Source organism: Mustela lutreola, chromosome 3 (genome assembly GCF_030435805.1).
Source record: "Mustela lutreola isolate mMusLut2 chromosome 3, mMusLut2.pri, whole genome shotgun sequence".
Taxonomy (NCBI): domain Eukaryota; kingdom Metazoa; phylum Chordata; class Mammalia; order Carnivora; family Mustelidae; genus Mustela; species Mustela lutreola.
Window position 1 is genome coordinate 31198699 of NC_081292.1, and position 24995 is coordinate 31223693.

Here is a 24995-nt window from a genome sequence, read left to right on the forward strand (position 1 = left end):
AAAAGCAGATATTGGTGTGATATAACAGAAGTCAAGAAACACCAAAGATTGCCAACAAACCGAGCACAAAGAGATTATCCATTGCAGCTTCTAGAGGGAGCCAACATTTTGATCTTACTCTTCTAGGCTGCAGACCCGTGAAACAATAAATAAACAATAAATAATTTGTTGTGCAAATCACAACAAATTATTAATGGTACTTTGTCATATTTTGTCATACCAGCTCTAACAAACTAATATATTTAACATTACTTGGCGTTTCAAATGTTTGCCAATATGATAGATATAAGACAGAATCTTATTTTTAAGTTCTATTTTTTCCACAAATGATATTGAACATACACATTGCTAATTTGGGTTCCCTCTTCAAAGAATTACCTTTTTAATCTCTGTCTACCTTTAACTGATTTACCTCCAACTTTGACGATTATTTTTTTACATAGATATTTTAATTATTCAACAATACTTTTCTTTATGAAATAGGTTCTTAGTATCATGATTAAAGGTATTCCTTCCCTGAGGTCTTGATATCCTCTACATTTTCTAATAATTAAAAGTTTTGCTTTTCGCAATTTTTTCTTTAAACTGACTGGATTTGAATTTTGTGTATAAAATGAGGCAAGAATTTATCATTTTTTACATTTGGATAATCAGTTTTCCAAGAACCATTTATTTATTTATTTATTTATGTAACCAAAAAGGAATAGTAGCATTGTTTTTAATGAATTTTAGTCCAGATTACAAAACAAGGCACTAGCTGCTGCCCCGACTTGTTAGTACACATATGAACAACTTTTTGTTCCCCCATAAAAGCAAGTAACAAAAGTATATCAGATGGACAGGATAAGATATTTGAATCTAGTTTTTAAAAATCAGCATGGAAGCTAGTATTACTATTGCAGTGTAAAAGACTTTCTGTACTTTTTGCCCCACGCCCACCCCATTTATCTATTCAAATTCTAGAACTTTCCTAATCAAGAGATTTTGTGGGAGAATATCTTTTGAGACTTTTAGTGTACAAGGGTAATTTTTCTTGGTTTTACTCTTGATGTCCTTTACCTCTGTCACTGGGTGAGTGAAGGGGCTGGCACAGGTCTTCAGGAATTCTTCTGAGGCACTTTGACCATGATGGTTTTCACTTAAGTATATGTTTGCAGCCCATACTCTCCCAGCTTCTGACCACTCTGGACATTTTCTAGCCACTGAGTGGTGATCAGTCCCCAAACACATCATAGCAGTTGACACACACTGTGCCAGCATGGAAGGTCTGGGACAGATAATTGGCCTTGTCCAAGTCCTTGGTAAAGACAGCTGCAGCCACACATGGAATTGTTGGCTTTCCCAGTGACTTCCTCTATGGTCTTGAACCTCAGGATCTGCATTGTTGGCCCAAAGAGCTCCTCCTTGGCAGTAGTCGTGCTGTCTTATATATCTCCAAATGGTGATGGTAGGCTAGGCAAAGTAGCCACAATCAGAAGTCACCCCTCCATCAAACAGCAGCTCTGTTCCTCCTCCTTCCCAGATCTGTATAACCAAGGACATTCTTAAGCTGAGTTTCATCTACCTGAGATCCCTAGTTGTCAAAGGGTTCCCAACTATACAAGACCTGACTAGGGTCATATTCTGCTTCATAAATTCAGTGTAAATATCTTCTTGTACAAATATCTGGAAACCTGTACAGTAGCACTGACACTGGTTGAGGAAAGGACAAAGGGGGTCTGCTCCATGGCCCAGTTCACGTCTGCATCTGACATGATGATACTGGTGCCCAGCCCACCGCCTCGCCTCCAGGGTCACTCTCTTGAGGTTACTATTTCCTGCAGTAACAGGGACTAGGTGGTCAATCTCAGTGGAGCCTGTGAAGGCCGCTTTGTCCACATCCTCATGGGAGGTGATGGTAGCCCCATCTGTGGGGCCAAAATCTAGGAATAATACTGACCATGCCAGGAGGAAAGCCAGCCTCCTTAATAAGGTTGGTCACATAGAGGGTGGTGAGTGGAGTCTGCTCAGCTTCCTTCATCACAACCTTTCCCATTGCCAGGCTGGGCCCAGTTTCCAGGCTTGCATTAGGAACTGGAAGTTCCACACAATGATCTGCCTGCACACTCTGATAGATTCATGGTGGATGTAGCTGAAAAAGTTCCCATCCACGGAAATGGTTTTTCTCATGGTAGTTATCAGCACAACCAGGATAATAATGGAGGATTTTTGAGGACCAAACTACTTAGCTGGACCATCCACCAGGTAGATGACATAGAGCTTGCTGTTATCCAGGGTCTCCAAGGCTGCCAGGTAGGTCCAGTCTTGCTCAATCAGATCATCCAAGCTATTCACCAGGTAGGCCCTCTCAGATATGTCCATGCGGTGCCAGGGTGAACCCAGCTGAAAGGCAGCCAGGGATGCCTTTACTATCCTGTCCACATTTTTCCTGTCTCCTTCAACTACTTAACAGATGACTTCTCCCATGGATGGATAGATGGTGAGGAATATTCTTGCTAACAGCATTTTGCCACTCATTGTTTATGAAGATCTGGTTGTAGAAGACTTTAAGGTTGCTGGTTGGGTGGCAGCAGCAGACACAAGGTGATGGCCCAGGCTGGGCCTGAGGCTGGCAGCATGCAATATGTGGTAGGAGCAGGCATGCAGGACCTCCAAGAACCATTTATAATATTCAGTTTTTTGCTATTTACTTTGTACTAACACTTCTGTCACAGTTCATGTTCCCATATATGTGCAGCCTTATTTCTGGGCTCTTTATTCTCTTCTATATGTCTTTTTCTGTCTAATTCTGTGGTACTACTGCACCACCTTAACTATTATAGCTATGAAATTTTCATTGACATGAAACAAAAACTTTTTAGTATCATTTTTCCTCAATTTCTAATTATGGTGCTTGTCATTAGAGAACATAATTGGTATCATATTGAGTCTATAATAGAGTAATTATTAAAATGAGTCTTTTTCTATCTGTTTTGGAGTAGCTGCTAAGTAGTTTGCAACACTCAGCCCAAGAACTACATTCAGAGAAAATATGTGTGGGAGGTGAGGAGAGAGAACTTTTTTCCCCTCCTCCACAGGTAAAAGAAAGAGATATCTTTTATACTTATTAAGGAGCTTTAAGAAACAAATAAAGAGATTAATTCCAGTCTCCTGGAGCTTGAATAGTGATTCTATTAGTAGAAAGAGGGGGACATTTATCAATAGAGGCAGTAGTTCAGTGTAGAGTGAATAAATAACTAGCCAAAGAGGCACAGCATGCATCAGGGAGCAATAGCCAAGTGTTTTCAGCTGGGGAATCTTTGAGGAACCCTTTGGGACTACCCTCAAGAGAAACATTCAACTTTGAACATCCACTGGGCATCAACATAGATGTGCATAATAGCTGGCAAATAAAAGTTTTCTCTCTCCTCTTCCTCTCCCACTTTTGTCTACCATCAAATTCAAGGTCAGAGGATATAGAGAAAGAAATATGAGAATGGATGGAGGAAACAAACAAGGAAATAGTACAACTAAGCATGCCTCTTTCCCCTATGTTAGGCTTTCAGTGAGAAAGAGGAAAATATTTCACTTAAATGAAATTGAGAATTTTTATTATTCCCTGTAATATACATTCTTTTTAGTACATATGAAACATTTACAAAAATACAAAAAAAAACCCACCACAATACATTTTAAAGAATCAGTATGATAAAAAAAAATCTCTCCTCTGATGATTACAAATTATAAATTGATAAGAAAATTAATGCCTTAGAATCTTGTGTTTTGGGAACACAAGACATATTTTCAAGCATTTGTGTTAAAGATTATGATTCCTAGAAGGGCATGATATTAGTAGTACTTCCTTCAAAAATATACAACCTGAATCTAATCATAAATAAACATTAGACCAAATAAAACTGAGAAACAGTCTACAAAATAACTGACCCAAATTCTTCAAAATGCCAATATCATGAATAATAAAGAAATTACTAAAGAATTATTCCATATTGAAGAAGGCTAAAGAATCATAAAAGCTAAATATAATGATGATTCTGGCTTAGACTGTGGACTAGGAGGGGAAAAAGCTATGAAGGTCATGACTGAGGCAAAAAAGCAAAAACAAAAGAGCATTATAAACAACTTTATATTAATTATCTTTTAATTTCTTTAAAAGTATAAAGTGTCAAAAGTTAATTGAAAGTGAATAGAAATATCAAATAAGAAACATTAAATAAACATAGTACAGTCAACATCTGTCCCCCACCTTGCCCCCCAGTAGTCCTAGGCTTTACAGATAAGTTCTACCAATCTTTCAGACACAGGTAACAGTGACAGAAGCTGCCCAAGGAAATAACAAATGCTGTGTGGACTAATGGGCAGAGATAATATTCAATTAATTCTTACTTACACAATTGTATTAGTTGCTTACATTCTGATTGGCTGTGTTCCATAATGATTAAACAGTGAATATTGTCATTTTTAATGATAGTTTGATTATTTCTCAGGAAAAGGTAATGAGAATTCCAAAATGAGAAGACAAAACAACAAATACAATTTCACTTGTGCATTTTGATGCAAAAATACCAAATAAAATTTAGCTTTAAAAAATTCAACAGTCTTTTACTTTTTTAAATCATGCATTGTAATCACTTAATATTATCCATGGAGAATTCTGTATAAAAAAATCATTCAATGAATGAGTGATGTCAATGGAACTTGTGAACCAAAGGTCACTTAAAATCTTCTGCATAAAAGCAACAAGAACACTAGCAAAAATTGTCCAATTAACTTTTTCAGAACCTAAAAGGTAACTAAAGGCTAAAACAATCTGGGGAGCATTTATTCAAGAACAGTTGAATTGGGGCACCTGGGTGGTTCAGTGGGTTAAGTGTCTGCCTTCTGCTCAGGTCATGACCCCACAGTCCTGAGATTGAGTCCTGCATTGGGCTCCCTACTCAGTGGGGAGATTTCTTCTCCCTCTCTTTCTATCTGCTATTCTGCCTGCTTGTGTTTTTTCTCTCTGTCAAATAAATAAATAAACCTCAAAAAAAAAAAAAAAAGTTGAATCTCAGTAACGACATTACCTTTCTGGCATATGAACCTGGCCTGCTTTCATACCTCACTCCCCAGCTCCATGGTAGCTTTAAAAACCAATTCCACAGTCACAAGGAAACCAAGAGCATCAGTCACTGGAGAGAGGAAGGTGTTGGAGTTTCTCCAAAGCTCAGATAAGTGTCATTATTTGACTTGTCTGGCAGTTCACGTGAAATCATCACTAAAATGGCTTGTCTTTATTTGAACTGACTTAAATTTGCCTAATGCAAAGTTTGTTTTTTTGTTTGTTTGTTTGTTTCCCATTAAGTGACTTGCCAAAGACATTAAGCAGCAATCGTTTAATCTCTTAGCTTCCTGAGACACCAATAAAGTCTGGGGCAAACAACAAACTGGTCAAACAACTTAAAAGGGAAGGAAAAAAAGAGTGGGTGGAATTATGGAATAAAAAGTATAATATCTGCAATGAAAATTTTATCAGAGAGACTCAAAAGCAAATTTGAGCTGGAGGAAGAAAGAATCTATGAACTCGAAGGTAGTTCAAGGAACAGATCTGAGGAACAGAAAAATGAATAGTGAATACAGGCTCAGAGACCTAGGGCATACCATCAAATACTCCAACATATACATAACAGAAGGAAAGAGAAAGGGGAAATAATATTTGAAAAAATAATGGCTGAATACTCCCTGATTTTTTGAGAAATATTAATTTACACATCCCAAAAAAGTCAACAAACTTCTAGTAGGATAAACTCAAAGACATTTCCACTTATACACATCAAAATCAGAGCTGTTGAAAAAAGAGATAAAGGATTCTTGAAATAGAACAGCTATTGAAAAAAGTAACATTTTTACTTTATGTTTTTACTAAACGTCTTAAAACATTGAAAGTTCAAATATTCTACAAAAGACAGTATATTCAAATGTCAAAGTATTATGTATTTCTTAATAGGAAATATTCCGTGTCTCACTCAGTCTGGCTTTGGATATCCTACAAATACTGATTGAATTTGCCCCATTTCACCTAGATCATAAACAATCAGCTGGAATAAAGATGTTGATTGCAAAATATTTTCATTCTCTGTGATAAATGATTCCTCCCCAGACCAGTCTTATACATTGTGCCAGTGCTCAGTCATATATGTCTTTAGAGAATGCATGGCCTAGAGAGCAAACAAATCTCAATCTTCTAAATAACCTCCCATCCATTACCGACAGTGATGCAATGAACTTCAAGGGTCCCACTGGAAAAACGATACTGAGAAAACAGCCAGATAGAGGGGGAAGAAACCCCACATAATTTATGGTTGGTTCTACCCACTTGAAATGGCTACTATAAAAATGATCAATTATAAAGATGAGGAACTCAGCCCATCTACAAGCCAAAAAAATCCCCCCCAAAACCTTATGTCATATATTTAGTCAAAGAATGAACAAAATGATTTTTTAAAAGATTTTATTTATTTGGCGCAGAGAGAGAGAGAGAGAGAGAGAGGTGAGCACACAAGCAGAGGGAGAGGCAGAGGGAGAAGGAGAAACAAACTTCCTGCTGAGCAGGGAGCCCAACATCATGACCTGAGCCAAAGGCAGACACTTAACTGACTGAGCCACCCAGGCAGCCCTGAACAAAATGATTCTCAGTGTAATACTTCCTTGAACAAACATCACAAACCTTTTATAGGTCTTCACTGTCATACATCCCTTTATTTTTCTAAATGAATACTATGATTCCCTTTATTCTCAAATATATATATTTACCTCCTTTTCAAATGTATTTTCTCAGTACCCTCTTTTGAAATAGCCTCTTTACATTTTGCTAACTTCAGGTAAGGACGACCTTCTTCACCCCTAATGAGCATCAGAACACTTTATCCTCCCTGAGTTTCAAAAGACCCTCCACTCTTGCTCACAAGGCAGATCTTTTTTTTTTTTTTTTATAAACATATATTTTTATCCCCAGGGGTACAGGTCTGTGAATCACCAGGTTTACACACTTCACAGCACTCACCAAAGCACATACCCTCCCCAATGTCCATAATCCCACCCCCTTCTCCCAAACCCCCTCCCCCCACCAACCCTCAGTTTGTTTTGTGAGATTAAGAGTCACTTATGGTTTGTCTCCCTCCCAATCCCATCTTGTTTCATTTATTCTTCTCGTACCCACTTAAGCCCCCATGTTGCATCACCACTTCCTCATATCAGGGAGATCATATGATAGTTGTCTTTCTCTGCTTGACTTATTTCGCTAAGCATGATACAAGGCAGATCTTAAAAGGAGTTTTGGATATACTCAGATAAAGAAGCAAGACTATAATTTTTGTATTTTAAGAAGTGGGGTTTAGTGATTATTATCTGTAATGATTCTATGGATTATTTAGGTCAGCTGGGTGGATTATTTTATTCTACTTGGCATTGTCTGGATTTCTTGTTTGGGGCTGGAAGACTAACAAATCATTCTATGAGGCCCTGATTCCCAAATCATTACACAGACATTAAGAGAAATTAAACTACAGACCAATATGACTTGTGAATATAGACACAAAAAATTCATAATAAATTCTAGGAAACCAAATCCAACAACATATGAAATGGATTATACACCATGACCAAGTGGGATTCAGTCCAGGAATACAAGGTTGGTTCAATATATGAAAATCAGTCAATGCAATAGACCATTTTATCAAGAATAAAAAACACATGAGCATCTCAATGGATGCAGAAAAGGCATTTGACAAAATATAACATCCTTAATATAAAAACACTAAACAAACTAGGAATAAAAAAAAAATTCTCAACCAGATAAAGGCATCTGGGAAAAATTCACAACTGTTATATTATGGATGAAAGACTGAATGCTTTCCTCCTAAAATTAGGAACAAGTCAAGGATGCCTGTTCTTGTCACTCTTATTCAACATTGTACTGGAGACTATAGCCAGAGCAATTAGGGAAGAAGAAAAAAAGAAAAAAAGATTGGCAAGAATTTAAGAATTTGTACAATTTTATAACAAAAATATAACCTGATTAAAATATGTGGAAAGAAATTGACTAGATATTTCTCCAAAGATATACAAATGGTTAATAATTACTAGGGGAAAGCAAGGCAAAAACTACAATGAGGTCACACTTTACACCTAATAGAATGACTATAATAAAAAGTCCCTATTAAAAAAATATATAGGTGAAGATGTGGAAAACACTAATGTATTGTTGAGGGAATGGAGAAGATGCAGCTGCTTTCAAAAATGGTTTGAAAAAAAAAATGGTTTGACAACTCTTCAAAAACCTCAATATAGAATTACCTTATAATTCTGAAATTCCATTTTTAGGTACATACCTAAGATAAATGAAAGTGTGTGCGTGTGTGTGTATCCATATTAAAACTTGTATAAAATGTTTACAGCAACATATTCATTATAGACAAAATGCAGAAATATCCCAAATACTGAAGTGATAAATAAATAAAATATGGTATATCTATATAATGGAATACTAGTGAGCTTTAAAAATAATGAAATATTGATATATGCTACACTATGAATGAACTTTGGAGACATTATGCTAAGTGAAAGAAGTCAGACATGAGAGAAAACATATTGTATGATTCCATTTATATGAACTGCACAGAACAGGCAAATGCATGGAATAGAAATCAGTGTGATGGTTTACAGGGAATAGGAACATGGAGCAATGAGGAATAACTGCTTAATAGGTATAGGATTTCCTTTGGGGGGTGATTAAAATGTTTTGGAATAGATACCTTTATGGATATACTAAAAATCACCCAACTGTATACTTTAATAGTGCTAATTTAATGGTGTGTGAATCATATCATGAAAAATTGACAATATAATTTTCCACATAAAGACAGGGGAAATAATGTGATTGCCTCAAGAAAGACAAAAGAAAAATCTTTGAAAAATTTCTAGATTCATTTATTAGGGGAAAAAAACAATCACATAGCAGGATGGAAGGAAATCTCCTTAACTTATTAAAGTTTGTATCTACACACACACACACACACACACACACACACAAATAATATAATAAATACTACACTTAATAGAAAACTTAAGAGTTACTTCATTTTAAAGAACAAGATTCCAACCAACAATAGTGTCCTTTAACATTGTATCAGACCTCTTTGCCGATACTATAAAGTATAATAACAATAATAATGATACTGATGGTGAAGTTAAGGTATTAGACTTCTAAAGGAAAATGCAAAAATGTTGCTTAGAATTATTCTCATATACCTAGACAAACCAGCTTCATTAATAAATAATAACAGTTCAGCAAGGTTACCAGAGAAAATGAATATACAAAAATCAATGACATTCTCTAGCAAAAATCAACTAGAAGAGGCCACCTGGGTGGCTCATTGGGTTAATTCCTCTGCCTTCGGCTCAGGTCATGATCCCAGGGTCCCGGGATCAAGCCCCACATCAGGTTCTCTGCTCAGCAGGGATCCTGCTTCCCTTCCTCTCTCTCTCTCTGCCTACCTCTCTGCCTGTGATCTTTCTCTGTCAAATAAATAAATAAAACCTTTTTAAAAAATCAACTAGAAAATAAAATAAAAAGAGGTATCCCTTTCAATACAATAAAAATTTAAGGTACCTGAAAATTATCTTTATGAGAAATACATAAAACTCAAATTTTTAAAATATTGCATTTTACTAATGTATGTAGATAATTATATGAATAAATGGAATATAGTCTGTGCTGTGGATAAGTATATTTAATATTATAAAGATATCAGAACTTCCAGAAAAGATGGCAAGGAGGACCCTAACCTCATCTCATCCTCAGTACAAGAAAGTAGCACCCACCTCAGTATAAATAATTCTGAAAATGAAATGAAGACTGACAGAACAGAATCTCCATGGCTAAGTGAGAGAAAGAGACCAAAACTGGAGAGTATAGGAAGGAAGGATACGTTGATCAACCGAACAAATACAGATCCCAGAAATAAACCTACAACTATATGGTCAATTAATCTTCAACAAAGGAGTCAATAATATGCAATGGGAAAAAGCCTTTTTAACAAATGACATTGGGAAAATTGTACAGCTACATGTAAAAGAATAGAACTGGACCATTTTCTTTCAACATACACAAAAATAAACTCAAAATGGATTAAAGACCTAAATGTGAAACCTGAGATCATAGAAATCCTAGAAAAAAGCACAGGCAGTAATTTCTCTGACATTGGCCATAGCAATGTTTTTCTAGATATGTCTCCTGAGGCAAGGGAAACAAGAACAAAAAAACCTACTAGGACTACATCAAAATAAAGTTTCTGCAAAGTGAAGAAAACCATTAACCAAACTAAAAGACAGCCTTAGTAATGAGAGAAGATATTTGCAAATGATATATCTGATAAAGGGATAGTATCCAAAATATAAAAAGTATTTATACCACTCAACACCAAACAACAACAACAACAACAACAAAAACCCAAGCAATCCAATTAAAAATGGGTAGAAGACATGAACAGACATTTCTCCAAAGAAGATATACAGATGGCCAAGAGGCACAGGAAAAGATTCTCAATATCACTAATCATCAGAGAAATCAGAATCGAAATCTCAATGAGATATCATCTCACATGGTCAAAATGGCTAAAATCAAATACAGAAGAAACAAGTGTTGGTGAGGCTATGGAGAAAAAGGAATCCCTGTGCACTGTTGGTGGGAATGCAAACTGGTAGATCCATTGGAGAAAACAGTATGGAAGTTCCGGAACAAATTAAAATTAGAATACCATATAAACCACTAATCCCACTATGGGTATAGCTCCAAGAATAAGAAAACACTAATTGGAAAATATTTATGCACCCCTATTTTTATTGCAGCCTTACTGACAATAGCTGAATTATGGAAGCAGCCAAAGTGTCCATCAATAGATGAATAGATAAAGAAGATGTAATACACACACACACACACACAAACACATGCACACAATGGAATATTACCCATTAAAAAAATAATAAAATTTTGACATTAGTGACAACCTGAATAGATCTAGAATATAATGTTAAGTGAAATAAGTCAGTGAAAGACAAATACCTTTCACTTATTTGAGGAATTTAAGAAACAGAATAATCAAACAAGTTAAAAAAGAGACAAGCAAAAAAATAAACTCTTAACTATAAGGAACAAAGTAATGATTACCGTAGTGAAGGTAAGTATGGAGGTGGAAGACAGGTGAAATAGGTGAAGAGGATTCAAGAGCACACTTACCATGATGAGCACTGAGTAATGTACAGAATTACAGAATTACTATATTGCACACCTGAAACTAATATAACAATGATAACTAAACTGGAATTTGAAAAAAAATTAAAAAGATATCAGCTTTTCCCAATTACTCAACTGAATAAAAAAAATCCATCTGAAATATAAAAAAAAAACCTATTTGATATTTACATGAAGTGTGCAAATAACTAAATTGACATATAACAGAAAAGCAAAGAACAACACTTGCTCTTTCAATTATTACAGTAACTAATAAAAAAATAAATGGACTCCAAAACCAAAGTTTGGAGATAGATCGTGAACATATAAAAACCTAATATATAAGAAAGATGGCACTACGTATTTATGTACTAAATGCAAAGAACAGGTTGTTTATTAGATGGTTTTGGGAAAATGATTCACTATAGAGAAAAATTAAAATTTAGCTCATTAGTTAGCAAAGATTGAATCATATTTTATAAAACAAATATATATAAAAATAAAACAGAAATATAGATAATGTAAGAAACTATCTGTGAATAGAAGAGGAAATGAACTTTTTAAACATAACCTTAAAAGCACAGAATAGCAGACAGAAATTATTTTTAAAACCAATTTGATATATCAAAATAGTGGTTATTGATTGGAGAGCATAAAGTCTAAATTAATGAGTACAGATTGAAAGATTGAATTTACAGTGTATGAAATCAATCAGAAACTTTCTTTCAGACTAGAGGCCAGAAAATTTTTTCTGCAAAGGAACACCTAGTAAATATTCTAGGCTTTGGGTGTCATACGTTGTTTGAACTACTCAACTCTGCCATTATAGCATAAAGCCAGCAATATATAACAAATAAATAAATGAGGTATGTTCAATACAACTTTATTAATGGACACTAAAATTCTATTTCATAGCATATTCATGTGTCACTCCCTGAATATTATTCTTCTCTTTAGTTTCCCCCCATCATTTAAAAAATAAACCATATTTAGCCTTTTGGCTATATGAGAACAGGCAGCAAGCATATCAGATTTGGCCTGCATACCAAACTTTGCTGACCTCTGGCCCAGACTGTAAAGGAAAGTTTTCAAACAAACAAGACAATGGAAGAATAGCTATACCGAAGAGGCAAAAACTAAAAGCAAACAAAATATAGAAAATGTAATTTAATAGGCCTCAACACTTGAATACATGCTCAAACCAAAAATCAGAACTGCAAATTTAAATGAGGTATCATTTCATACCTTTCAGACTGTAAACAATTTGAAAGCTGAATAATGCCAAGTGCTGGCTGGATAAGAAGGATAGAGATCTTCATGCCTTGTGGGTGGAAATGCAGATTGCAACCCTTGTGAGAAATCTGATACTATCTAATTGAATTACCATCTGATTACCATCTAGACTGATACTTTTCCTTCTGAAAATCTTTCTCTTGTCTTTATATACTAAAGAAGTGCATTAGAAAATATGTTCAGATTTGCTGTATGGAGTTGAATGTGATCTGGGTGCCCATTATTGAGAGAATAAATGGATAAATGTGATGAATACATACATACTAGTTTGGAATACCAAGCAAATTTGAAAAGCAACATGCACAGCAAAATTGATAGGCATATCAGCATAAGTACTTTGTGAAAAAGTGAAAAACAGGGGCACCTGGATGGCTCAGTGGGTTAAGCCTCTGCCTTTGGCTCGGGTCATGGTCGCAGGGTCCTGGGATTGAGCCCTGTGTCGGGCTTTCTGCTCAGCAAGGAGCCTGCCTCTCTGCCTACTTGTGATCTCTCTCTGTCTGTTAAATAAATAAATAATTTTTTTTAAAAAAGGTGAAAAACAGTTAAGATACACTATATAATACCACTTAGGAATGTTAAATAATGTATGCACATTATGCGATGTATATTCACATGCATAATAACAAAGAGAAAGACATCTGTCAAACCAGTTAAAAAGGTTTCTTCCCTGAATGTGTGTTGGGGTGTAGGAGGTAGGTGGAATAGAGAATGAGGGTGAAAAGGAATAAATGGAAATCAAAAGAAAAGAGGGGCATTGCAGGACCATCGATAATTCTGTACTGGGTATTGAGATATGTGATTCACTCGAACTTTTTTCTCTGAGGTTCAGATAGACATACACATACAGAAACACTAACGAGAAGGATAAATAGAAATTGCTGAAAACATGATAGTGGAAGATTTTATCAGATACTTTCCATTTTGACAGATCAAGTACATAAACATAAGAGGGGAAGAAATAAGAGGTTTTTACTTAAATAAAATTAACTGAAGACATATGAGTAGATTCCCATACTGCAAATGAAAGAAACATTTTCATATTTTGTCCAGCGACATTTAACTGAAATTTATCACCTCCTTAACCTTATTTATTAATTTTTTTCTAGCTGGGAAAATACTATTTAATCACCTAAGATAATCATGAAGATTGAATCAGAACTTTGGTCAGATTCATAAATCAAAGTGACTGTCATTTCAAAATTCTCATGTCCTCATGACTTAGAGTGGTAAATCTACTCAGTAATTCCTACACAGTTGTTGGACTAAAATCAGAGTCCTGTAGTTACATATTAGAGGATGCCATCTCCTTAACTTTAAACAATAAACTTAAAATCTATAATTTTCCATAATTCAAAGAGCTTTAACTTTAAACACACAATCTAAAACCAAACATATCCAACCACAAAAACTAAAAATCAATTCTCTACCCATAATAACAAAGAGAACATCTAAAACAGCTGTGGACAATTTATAGAGTAATTAAAATATTATACATCAAAACATATAGAGTGATAAACATATAGTACTAGGTAATTTTCTATTCCAAATTTTATTAACTATTTAAAAGAAATGGAGCTAAAAGACTTACATCCTTATAAAAAGAAAGAATAAGACTTGTCATTAAGAATAGGAGGAGAGATACTTTTCCAGAAAAGCAAAAGCTGAAAAAGTTTATCATCCTTAAACAGACATACGAAAAAATTTTAAAGGGATAGCTTTAAGCTGAAGTTAAAGAGCACTTATTAGTAACTAGAAAACTTTTGAAAGCATAACGCTCAATGGTAAAGGTAAAATATACAGTAAAATTCAGAATACATGACAGTTGTAAAAGGTGATCAGTTAATCATTTATAAATCTAAATGAGGTTAAAAGAAAAAAGTAGTAAAAACAACTATACTATACAACTATAACTATAATAATTTATTAATGGATACACCAAATAAAAACTTGTAAATTGTGACATCAGAAACATAATATGTGGAGGGGAGAATTATGTAAAGCTTAGAATACATTCAAACTTAATTTGCTAGAATACATTGCTAACTTCTTAAAATTGACTGTTATAAAAATAAGGTGTTTTATGTAACCCTGATGATAAGCACAAGGCAAAAATTTACTACAGATACACAAAAGACACAAAGGGAAGAACCTAAGCATACCACTACAGTACATTATCAAATCATATGGAAGAGACCAAGAGAAGAAATAGGAACTACAAAATGGCCAGAAGTCAATTAACAAAATGGCAATAAGTACATACATATCAATAATTACTAAATGTAAATGAGCTAAATTCTACAATCAAAGTGATATAGGAAATGTTGGGGTTCAGAGCCAGATGGCTACGTAAGAATTCTTGAGATGTCTTCAGTGCAAAATGGTGGTTTTATTAAAGCATGGGGACAGTACCTGGGGGCAGAAAGAGCTGCATTAGGGTTGTGAGAAGTTGGGATTATATATTTTCAAGTTGTGAGAGCATTAGGGACAGCACAAGCTTTCAAGATGTTTTGGAAACAAGGTTTCCAAGATTTTGAAGGGGCAAACTATTTATAGGAAAAGGTCATTTATTGCTGTCTAATAAAACCTTAGTCATGAGACCCTTCAGATGTATATCAGTCAGCCATATTCTTGGGGGATAATTGCCAACATATATCTTGGGGGATTGAGATAAAGGAAGTTTCTAAAGGAATTTTTATATGTCAAAGTAGACTTACAAGTCCCTGAGTGGTATAAAGTTAAACTTAGATTGCCTTTTGTCCTTAGCAAAGTATTAACATCCAGGGAATTCAGTTCCTAAAAGAATGTCACTCTACCTGTTTCAAGGACTTGTCTGTCAATGGGCTATATTCAGTAAAGAAATTTAATATTTTCCTTTGCCTTTGTTTCCCATATCAAAAGGACTTTGAGTGGCTGAATGGATAAAAACAAGAACCATCTATTTGCTGGCTAAGAGACACACTTCAGATATAGGATACCCACAGACTGAAAGTGAAGAGATGGGAAATGATATTCCATGTAAAAGGAAAACCAAAAGAAAGCTGATAAATATAAATGCAAAGATCCTCTACAGAATACTAGCAAGCCAAATCCAACAATATGTTAAGATCATCCTATACTATTATGATGAAAGGGGATTTGTTCCAGGGATTCTAGGATGATTCAACATCCATAAATCCATCAGCATGATGTACCACATTAACAAAATGAAGGATAAAAATCATACAATCATCTTAATGGATACAGAAAAGCATTTGAAAAAATACATCTATTCATGATTAAAAAAAAAAAAAAAAAAAAAAAAAAAAAAAAACTCCTAACAAAGGGCGCCTGGGTGGGTTAAAGCCCATGCCTTCAGTTTGGGTCATGATCTTGGGTCCTGGGATGGAGCCCCACATCAGGCTCTCTGCTCAGCAGGGAGCCTACTCCCCACCCCCCCCCCCATCTGCCTCTCTGCCTACTTGTGATCTCTGTGTGTCAAATAAATAAATAAAATCTTTAAAAAAAACTCCCAAAAAATGGGAATAAAGGGAATACGACTCAACATAATAAAGGCCATATATGAGAAGCCCACAGCTAATATTATACTCAATGATGAAATTTTTCCTCTACGATCAGTGACAAGACAAAGACTCTGATTCCTGCCATTTTTACTCAACATAATATTGGAAGTCTTAGCTGGGACAATTAGGCAAGAAAAATAAATAAAAGGCATCCAAGTTGGGAAGGAAGAATTAAAACTGTCACTATTTGCAGATGACATGACATCATATATAGAAAAACCAAAACTCCACCAAAAACACTGTTAGGACTAAAAAATAAATATATTCAGTAAAGTTTCAGGATAAAAAATCAATATACAAAAATGTATTGCATTTCTATACACTGATAGCCATGATAAATAGAAATTAAGAACACAATCTCTTTATAATTGCATCAAATAGAAGAAAATACCTAGGAAGAAACTGAGTCAGGATGGTGAAAAACCTGTACAAAGAAATCTTAATGAAAAAACTAGAGAAGACACAAATAAATAGAAATATATTTTGTGCTCATGGATTGGAAGAATTAATATGGTTTAAACTTCCGTACTACCCAAACCAATTTACAGATTCAATGCAATCAAAATCTAATGGTATGTTTCACAGAAATAAAACAAACAATCCTAAAATCTGTGTGGAACCACAAAAGAATAAGTCCAAAGGGGAAAATCACCTAGAAAAAGAAGAACCAATTTAGAGCCATTGCACTTCCTGATATCAAATATATTACAAAGCTACAATAATTAAAACAGTTTGGTTTGGCATAAAAACAGATACACAGATCAATGGAATAGAATATAGAACCCAGAAATAAACTCGTGAATATATGGCCAATTAATTTAGGACAAAGGAGCCAAGAATATACAGTGTGGAATGGGCAGTGTCTTTAATAAATGGTGTTTGGAAAACTGAACAATCATATGCTAAAGAATGAAACTGGGCCACTACCTTATGCCATACACAAAAATTAACTCAAAATGAGCTAAAGACTTAACATAACACTTGAAACCATAAAACTCCCAGAAGAAAACATGGGCAGTAAGCTCCTCAAAACTGATACTGGTAATATATTTTTTGAACTTGATACCAAAAGCAAGGGCAACAAAAGCAAAATTCAGAATTGGGGCTATATCAAATTAAAAAGCTTCTATACTGCAGAGGAAATGATCAAAAAAGAAAAGGCAGTCTACTAAGTGGGAGAAAATATTTGCAAATCCTTTATCTGATAAAGGGTTAATATCCAAATTATATAAAAACTCATTCAACTCAATATAAAAAAATTTTTGATTAAAATATAGGCAGAGGACCAAAATAGACTTTTTGCAAAGTAGACATACAGATGGCTGACAGGTACATGAAAAGCTGCTCAACATCACTAATCATCAAAGAAATAAAAATCAAAATCACAATGAAGTCACCTCGTTCCTATTATAATGGCTATTATCAAAAGAAAGAAAGAAAGAAAGAAAGAAATAACAAGTGTTGGCAAGGAAATGGAGAAAAGGGTAGTTTTGCCCACTACAAATGGAAATGTAAACTGTTGCAGCCACTATCAAAAAAAAGTTAATAATAGAATCACAATTATATCCAGCAATTTCACTTTTGGGTATTCATCCAAAGGAAATGAATACACTCACTTGAAAAGATATCTGCAACCCCATGTTCATTGCAGTATTATTTTTTTTTTAAAGATTTTATTTATTTATTTGAGAGAGCCAGAGAGGGGGCACAAGTGAAGCAGAGCAGAGGCAGTTGGAGAGTGAGAAGCAGGTTCAATGATGAGCAGGGAGCCCAATGCGGGCCTCAATCCCAGGACCCTGGGATCATGACCTGAGCCAAAGGCAGCCAATTAAATGAATGAGCCACCCAGGTGCTGCCATTACAGTTTTATGTACAATCACCAAAACATGGAAACAATGTAAGTGTTTGTCCACAGAGGAATAGATAAAAAAAAAGTTTTTGTATGTATACACAATGGAATATTACTCAGTTATAATAGGAAGGAAACCTTGCCACTTGTAACTACATGTATGGACTTTCACATTATAGGTTAGTGAGATAAGTTAGATGGAAAAGATAAATGTCATATGATCTCATACATGGAATATAAAGAAAGAATAAGTAGAATTATAATGAGAGAGAGCAAGCAAGCAAGCTTATAGAAACAGAAAACAGATTGGTGGTGGTTAGAGGCAGGACATGGGAGTGGATGATATGGGAAAAGGGGGTGAAAAGATAAAAACTTCTAGCTGTAAAATATTTAAGTCCTGGAGATGTCATGTACAGCATGGTTACTACAATTAATAATACTGTGCTGTATATTTGAAAGTTGCTAAGAGAATAAATCTTAAAAGTTTTCATCATCAAAAAAAGTTTTTGTAACAATGTGTGGTGATGGATGTTAACTAATAAACCTGTTGTGAACTTTTTGCAATATGTGCAAATATTGAATCACTAAACTGCACACTTCAAACTAATATATTTTTATGTCACTGTATCACAATGAAAAAAATTAAAAGAATAATAATAAAATGCAAAGAATTCAGAAGGAAAAAAGTATAGTGATAAAAATATAAATCAATATTAACAGAAGCAGCAAATACAAATATCTGTACAAATTTAGATATGTAAACATATTTAGTAACAAATTTCTATTCAATTAAGAAAAGAAAAATAAAACATGATTAAAATTAGAAATTAGAGTGAGAATAGAAAGGCAAATTTGCTAATATAAGGTATCAAGATTGACCTAAATGTCAAAGCCCAAAACACTAAAAAAGAAAATTTTTAATATTAAAAACTTGGTTCATATAAAGACTTTAATATAACATATTCCTATCAGTTAATTCCTTCAAAGCTTTATGGAAGACATTTTCTTCAATATTTTATTTGTGAATTTTATAAAATGCTGCTAGATTTCATCTGAAATGCAAGAAGAATTTAAAGTTTATTAAATGTTTCAAGACATAAAAACAATAAATTGCATAAGAAAAACTGTATAATCATCTCAGAAAACACTGAAAAGACAATCGATGAAAATCTCACACCCATTCATGTTTGATGTGATAGGTAAAAAAAATTTCCATTCAAACAGAAATCATCAAGGATGCTGCCTCTAGTCATTATTATTCCTTGTTTTTAGAAGTTCTAACTAATTACAATAAGAAATCAGAAAACATTGATGTAACAAGATAATTAAAAAGAAGAGACATTCTTATTTCGACATTTTTGTACTTCTAAAATTTTCAAAAATGGAAAAGCTTACTAGAATTGAAACATTACTTCAGTAAAGAATCTGAATAAAAGTGGACTATTCCCACCCAAGTGAATAATCATTTATAATCCTAACTTAATGGAGGAAAAATAATAAAGACAATTATAAATGACCTCAAAAAGAAATATTTTAAGTGTGAATAAAATCAGAAAATTTTGCTAAAGAGTGAAAATTCACATTTAATAATGATATTGTGAAATACTCTAAAGGTATCAGTTTTCCATAATAAAATTTTATGTTAAACTCAAAGATAAAGATGTACTTCAGTTTAACCAGAGTACTAAACATCTTGTTAACATGTGTTTTACAAACAAAAAGGTAATCAAAGGGATATTCAAATTTATTATGGAGTTGAAATAATTAAGATAATATAAAATTAGCCCCCAAAATCAATCAATAGAAGGATATGCTTCTGGCATATGTAAGATTTTAATATATGGTAAAATAAAAAGTTGACTTGTAGAAGAAAATTAGGTCACACTGCACCCCAAATCAATTTCATATTAAATGCTAAGTACTAAATGAAAATGAACCAGAATAAAATAGAGAAGAACATTTTTGCAGCAGTTACGCTGCCTGGGAAGAACTAGAATAAGTGGAACGAAGAAAAAATTTTCCCAGGGCCATTGGAGGAATGTGCAGAAACTGAGCTTAGGTTAGATAGGGAGAATTTTCCTACGTACTACTCATCTTCCCCGTAAGTATGGACTTCTTAGCACCTGTCCCAGAGCACTGCACCTCTTTTTAGCAGTTTTCATGTGTATACCTCACGTCTCCTTCCAATAACTCATTAAACAAACCTTCCCAGAATGCATGGCCCTAGATACCTACTCTGGTTACGGTCATGTAATTTTCATGAACAATCTGGCATTTGTGCAACAGGACCTTAAATGAAAGGTAAATTTTGAGCATATGAGTGTGAAAGAAGGGCAGCCCATTACAAAGAAATAGCAATGAAAAAAAGCCAAAGAATTGGGAAACTTTGGGAACACGAAGAAGTAGAGCGAGCAAGGAGATTAGTGAGTAAGTGTATTAGTTTGCTAGGGCTTCTGTAGCAAATTACCACATACTGAGCAACTTAAAAGAAATGTATTGTCTCACCCTTCTGGGGACTAGAAATCTGGGACCAAGGCGTCAGTAGTCATGCTCCCTCTGAGGGTGCTAAAGAAAAATCTGTGCAGGCCTTTCTTTTAGTTTCTTTTAGTACCTTGACTTATATTAACATAATATCAATCTTCACATGGTATTCTCCCAGGTATGTGTCTATTTCCCAATTTTCTGTCTTTATAAAGACACTAGTCATATTGGATTAGCACTCATTCTAGTGACCTCACTTTAACTTGATTACCTCTAAGAAGACCCTAGATCCAAAGGGAACATTCTGAGATACTGAGGGTTGAGACTCAGTATTTTTTTTCCTGTGAAGAAACTGGGAGAAATAAGGAGACAAAATCAACCATTTAAAAAAGCAATAAATCAGGGAGAGCTTTATTTAATGGGATAGTGGAATGAAGTACTGCTTAACCATACCTTGGGTAACAAGGTAAGTTAAATGATTTTAGTTCAGGGAACAAATGAAAATAAGAAAGAAAACATATCTAGTTATAGAAAGCAAAAAAAAAAAAAAGTTAAATGTAGTTAACAGGGTCAGAATAAATTAAACTATTATAATTTACATTTGCTTTCTTATTTCTTTTGGACAAGTAGGAATTTGTCGTTCAGGTCATGGAAGAACTACACCAAAACACAGATTTTAGTAAAGGAATACTGGAGCTACCAAGAAAAATTGAACTAACAGCCTACAAAAATGGACCATAACAAAGAAATCTGCTGGAGGATATATAATCCGAGGAATTTTGCATGCCCTAACAATAAACAGCAGATGGTACTAAGTCCAAAGAACATTGGTAAATAAAATAGCCAATGGTTTCAATCAGTTGAAAAACTGGAATGTTAACTCCAAATCCTATGTAAACCAGTTTCCAGAGAGAACTTTTTTCTTTTTTAAGTGAAAACATATTAACATTTTGATGGCACATTTCTTTCAATGTTTTCAAAGCATTACTATGGGTCTATTTATCCCCCTTATGAATCATCTAGGGCAATTCACTTTCAAGGTGGTATTGTGTTGTTTTCATTATAAATGTATAAATATTTCAGGTATATTGTAGTTTCTGGAGTTGGGGGGAGCAGTAATTTATAATGTTTGTATATGCACCTGAATGTAATATATGAATAAACTACAAACCACATAAATATGAACTAGTAAATATAGAAATTATAAGCATATCACCATAAAAAATATTCAGTTCTGGACTAGCTAAATTTTTTTGCAGAATATAAGATGTTGTCTACGGCCATACCACCCTGAACGTGCCCGATCTCGTCAGAATATAAGATGTTGGCACAAATCTATGAATTATCATAGGTTATGCAAAAATTAACCTAACTCATAGAAAACCGTTTACATTAGCATCACAATAAAACCACCTCTAACATGGGTTATGCTTTCAAATAAGTGCATGAGGAGAAATCTCCGTATTGTCAACATTACCCTCAATAACCCATTAAATCACCATATATTACATTATGTAATTTTGTGTACTCTCTCTCCAACACAGGTCTGAATTGTTTTGTTTTTGTTTTAGTGTGCACCAAATAAAGATAAAGTAATTAATATATAAGGCCCATACTGTAATAGATAAATGTTGATTTTTGTATATTGAAAACATATTGTCAAGTTTTGGTAAATGAAATGTAAATATTATAGCTCCACTTTCAGGATTAGGATTCACTCCACTTTTATTCAAATCTGAAATATTTTAGACACCCAAAGCAATGGCAACAAAAGCAAAAATAAACAAATGGAACTATATAAAACTAAAAAGGTTCCGCATAGCAAAAGAAACCAACAAAATGAAAAGGAGTGTACTGAATGGAAAACAATATTTACAAATAGCATATCTGACAAGGGGTTAATATCCAAAATATATAAAGAAGTCATACAATTCAATAGCAGGAAAACAGCCCAATTTGAAAAACAAACAGAGGATCTGAATAGACTGTTCTAAAGACATACAGATGGCTAACAGGTATGTGACAAGATCCTCAACATCACTAATCATCAGTGAAATGTACATGAAAAACATAATGAGACACCAACTCACACTAGTCAGAATGGCTCGTATCAAAAACAAAATAAAACAAAACAAAATAAAAAACCAAGAAATAACAACAATTGCCAAAGGTGTGGAGAAAAAAGGACGCTTGTGCACTATTGGTAGAAATGAGAATGGGTATAGCCACTATGGAAAAGAGTATGGAGATTTCTCAAAAAATTAAAAACAGAACAACCCTTTGATCTAGTGATTCTACTTCTGAATATTTGTCCAAGGGAACCAAAAACACTATCTCAAAAACATATCTGCCTTCCTATGTTCACTGAAGCATTATTTACAGTAGCAAGACGTGGCAGCAACCTAAGTGTTCACTGATGAATGAGTAAAGAAGTTATGGAATGTGTATATTATATATGCATATATAATATATATACAATGGAGTATTATTCAGTCATTAAAAAAGGACATCCTGTCATTTGCAATAGCATAGATGGATCCTGAAGGCATTATGTTAAGTGAAACAAGACAGAGAGGCAAAGCATATGATTTCACTTATATGTGGAATCTAACACAAAAACAGTAACACAGACCTCAAAGATACAGAAAACAGACTGTTGGTTGCCAGAGGGGAGGGAAGGGAAAAGGTGAGCAAACAGGTGAAGTGGGTCAAAAGGTATAAACTTCCACATTATTAAAAAAATAAAATCTTGGGAATATAATGTATAGTGTGGTAACTATAATTGATAAAACTGTGTTGTATATTTGGAAGTTCCTAAGAGAGTAGATCTTAAAAATTCTCATCACAAGAAAACATTTCATAAATTAGTGTGGTTCTGGATGTTAACTAGATTTATTGTGATGATCATTTTATAGTATGTACAAATACTGAATCATTGTGTTGTACACCTGAATGTTATATGTCAGTTATATCTCAGTGAAAAAATGTAAATATTTATCTTTAGACATTGACCTATCACTTCTCTCATTTGCTCTCCTTTTTACTGTTACTGTACCTTCACCTCTCATGATTTCCAATTCTTTATTTCTCTACCTCTTGAATGCCACAGGTCTTATAAAGAAGGTGCTTATTTCCATGGGGCATAATATAAAGACTATAGTATTAGAAGCTGTGTCAGGCTTAACCAAAATCTGCCACTTATCAGTTATGAGGTCTTAGGTCACTAAACCTCTTTGATCAATACCACAGTCAGGGTTAGTGTTTATCACTAACCGAAGACACCATATATAACTTTATATCTCAGTGATAGGAAAATAGCTGCATTGGTCTTGCTTAAGACATTAATTCTCATATTTCATGTAAGGATTATTAGAACAATCCCTTTTTGTTATGTTTGAATTAAATTTGCTCTAAGGGAAAACTACAATTTAAGAAGAAGAATTTATAACTTTATTTATAACTTTATTTATAAGTTTAAGAAGAACATATAACTTCTACCCCAGTGTGTGTGTGTGTGTGTGTGTGTGTGTGTGTGTGTGCGTGTGTGTAAAATAGCACCCATTTTACAGACGAGAAAACTAAGGCTTAGGAAAATTAAGCCCACAATTATAATAACATGAAATTGTGATTGGCTTTTATGGTTTTAGAGTGAGTTGTTCATTGTTCTAGGTCCATAATACAAAAGCCACAAATAGAAGAGAATCTTCCTTAAGCTTTTACTACTGCACCTAGACCTAAACATATCCATCTAACTTAGAAATCCAAGCTGGTTTTTTTGTTTTGTTTTGTTTTTGTTTTTTCCTGCTTCCTGCTATCTATTTACGAAGAGCCTATAACTAAAATACCACACTCTACAAATTCCTCCAGCTAATTAAATGGGATGTGGATCGTGGAAAATATATATGGAAGAGCTAGAATATACCATATAGTACATGGAGAAAGCTCAACTTTAATGCATCAACTAGAACTATTTTTTCCGCATATTATCTTATTAAACTGTTAAGACAATTTTTATAAATCACCTCAGTATCCCTTCTAAGGGGGCTTCATATTAATTATGTTATCTTAAGCATTCTCTTGTTTTAATTAAATTTAGTAAATCATAAAAATGAGCAAAATTTAATCAATGTTCTTAGTAATCTCAAGCACAGATAAAAATGCCAAAAATCAATTTTGATAGAAAAACAACAAAAGTAAAAAGAAATCATCATAGTTCAGGGCACCTGGATGGTTCAGTTGGTTAAGCATTTGCCTTCTGCTCAGGTCATGATCCCAAGATCCTGGGATCAAGCCCATGTCTGGCTCTCTGCTGAGGGGGAAGCCTGCTTCTCCTTCTCCCTCTGCCTGCTGCTCCCCCTGTTTGTACCCCCCCATTCTCTGTCAAATAAATAAATAATCAATCTTTTTTAAAAAAGTTCAAATGTGCCATATCCTTTTCATTCCTACCAGCTTACTTTTACTTATAATAAGCTTTTAGGATATACAGAATTCTCCTAGGGTGTACATGCTTTCTGAATTTAGCAAGTTAGTTCTCTGCCTTGGTAAA

General features: G+C 34.0%; 1 pseudogene; it reads right to left on the bottom strand.

Annotated features, from left to right (window-relative positions):
* Positions 1 to 1097: 1097 nt before the first annotated feature.
* Positions 1098 to 5115, bottom strand: LOC131827816 (aldehyde dehydrogenase, mitochondrial-like; annotated as a pseudogene).
* Between the last annotated feature and the right edge of the window lie 19880 nt (positions 5116 to 24995).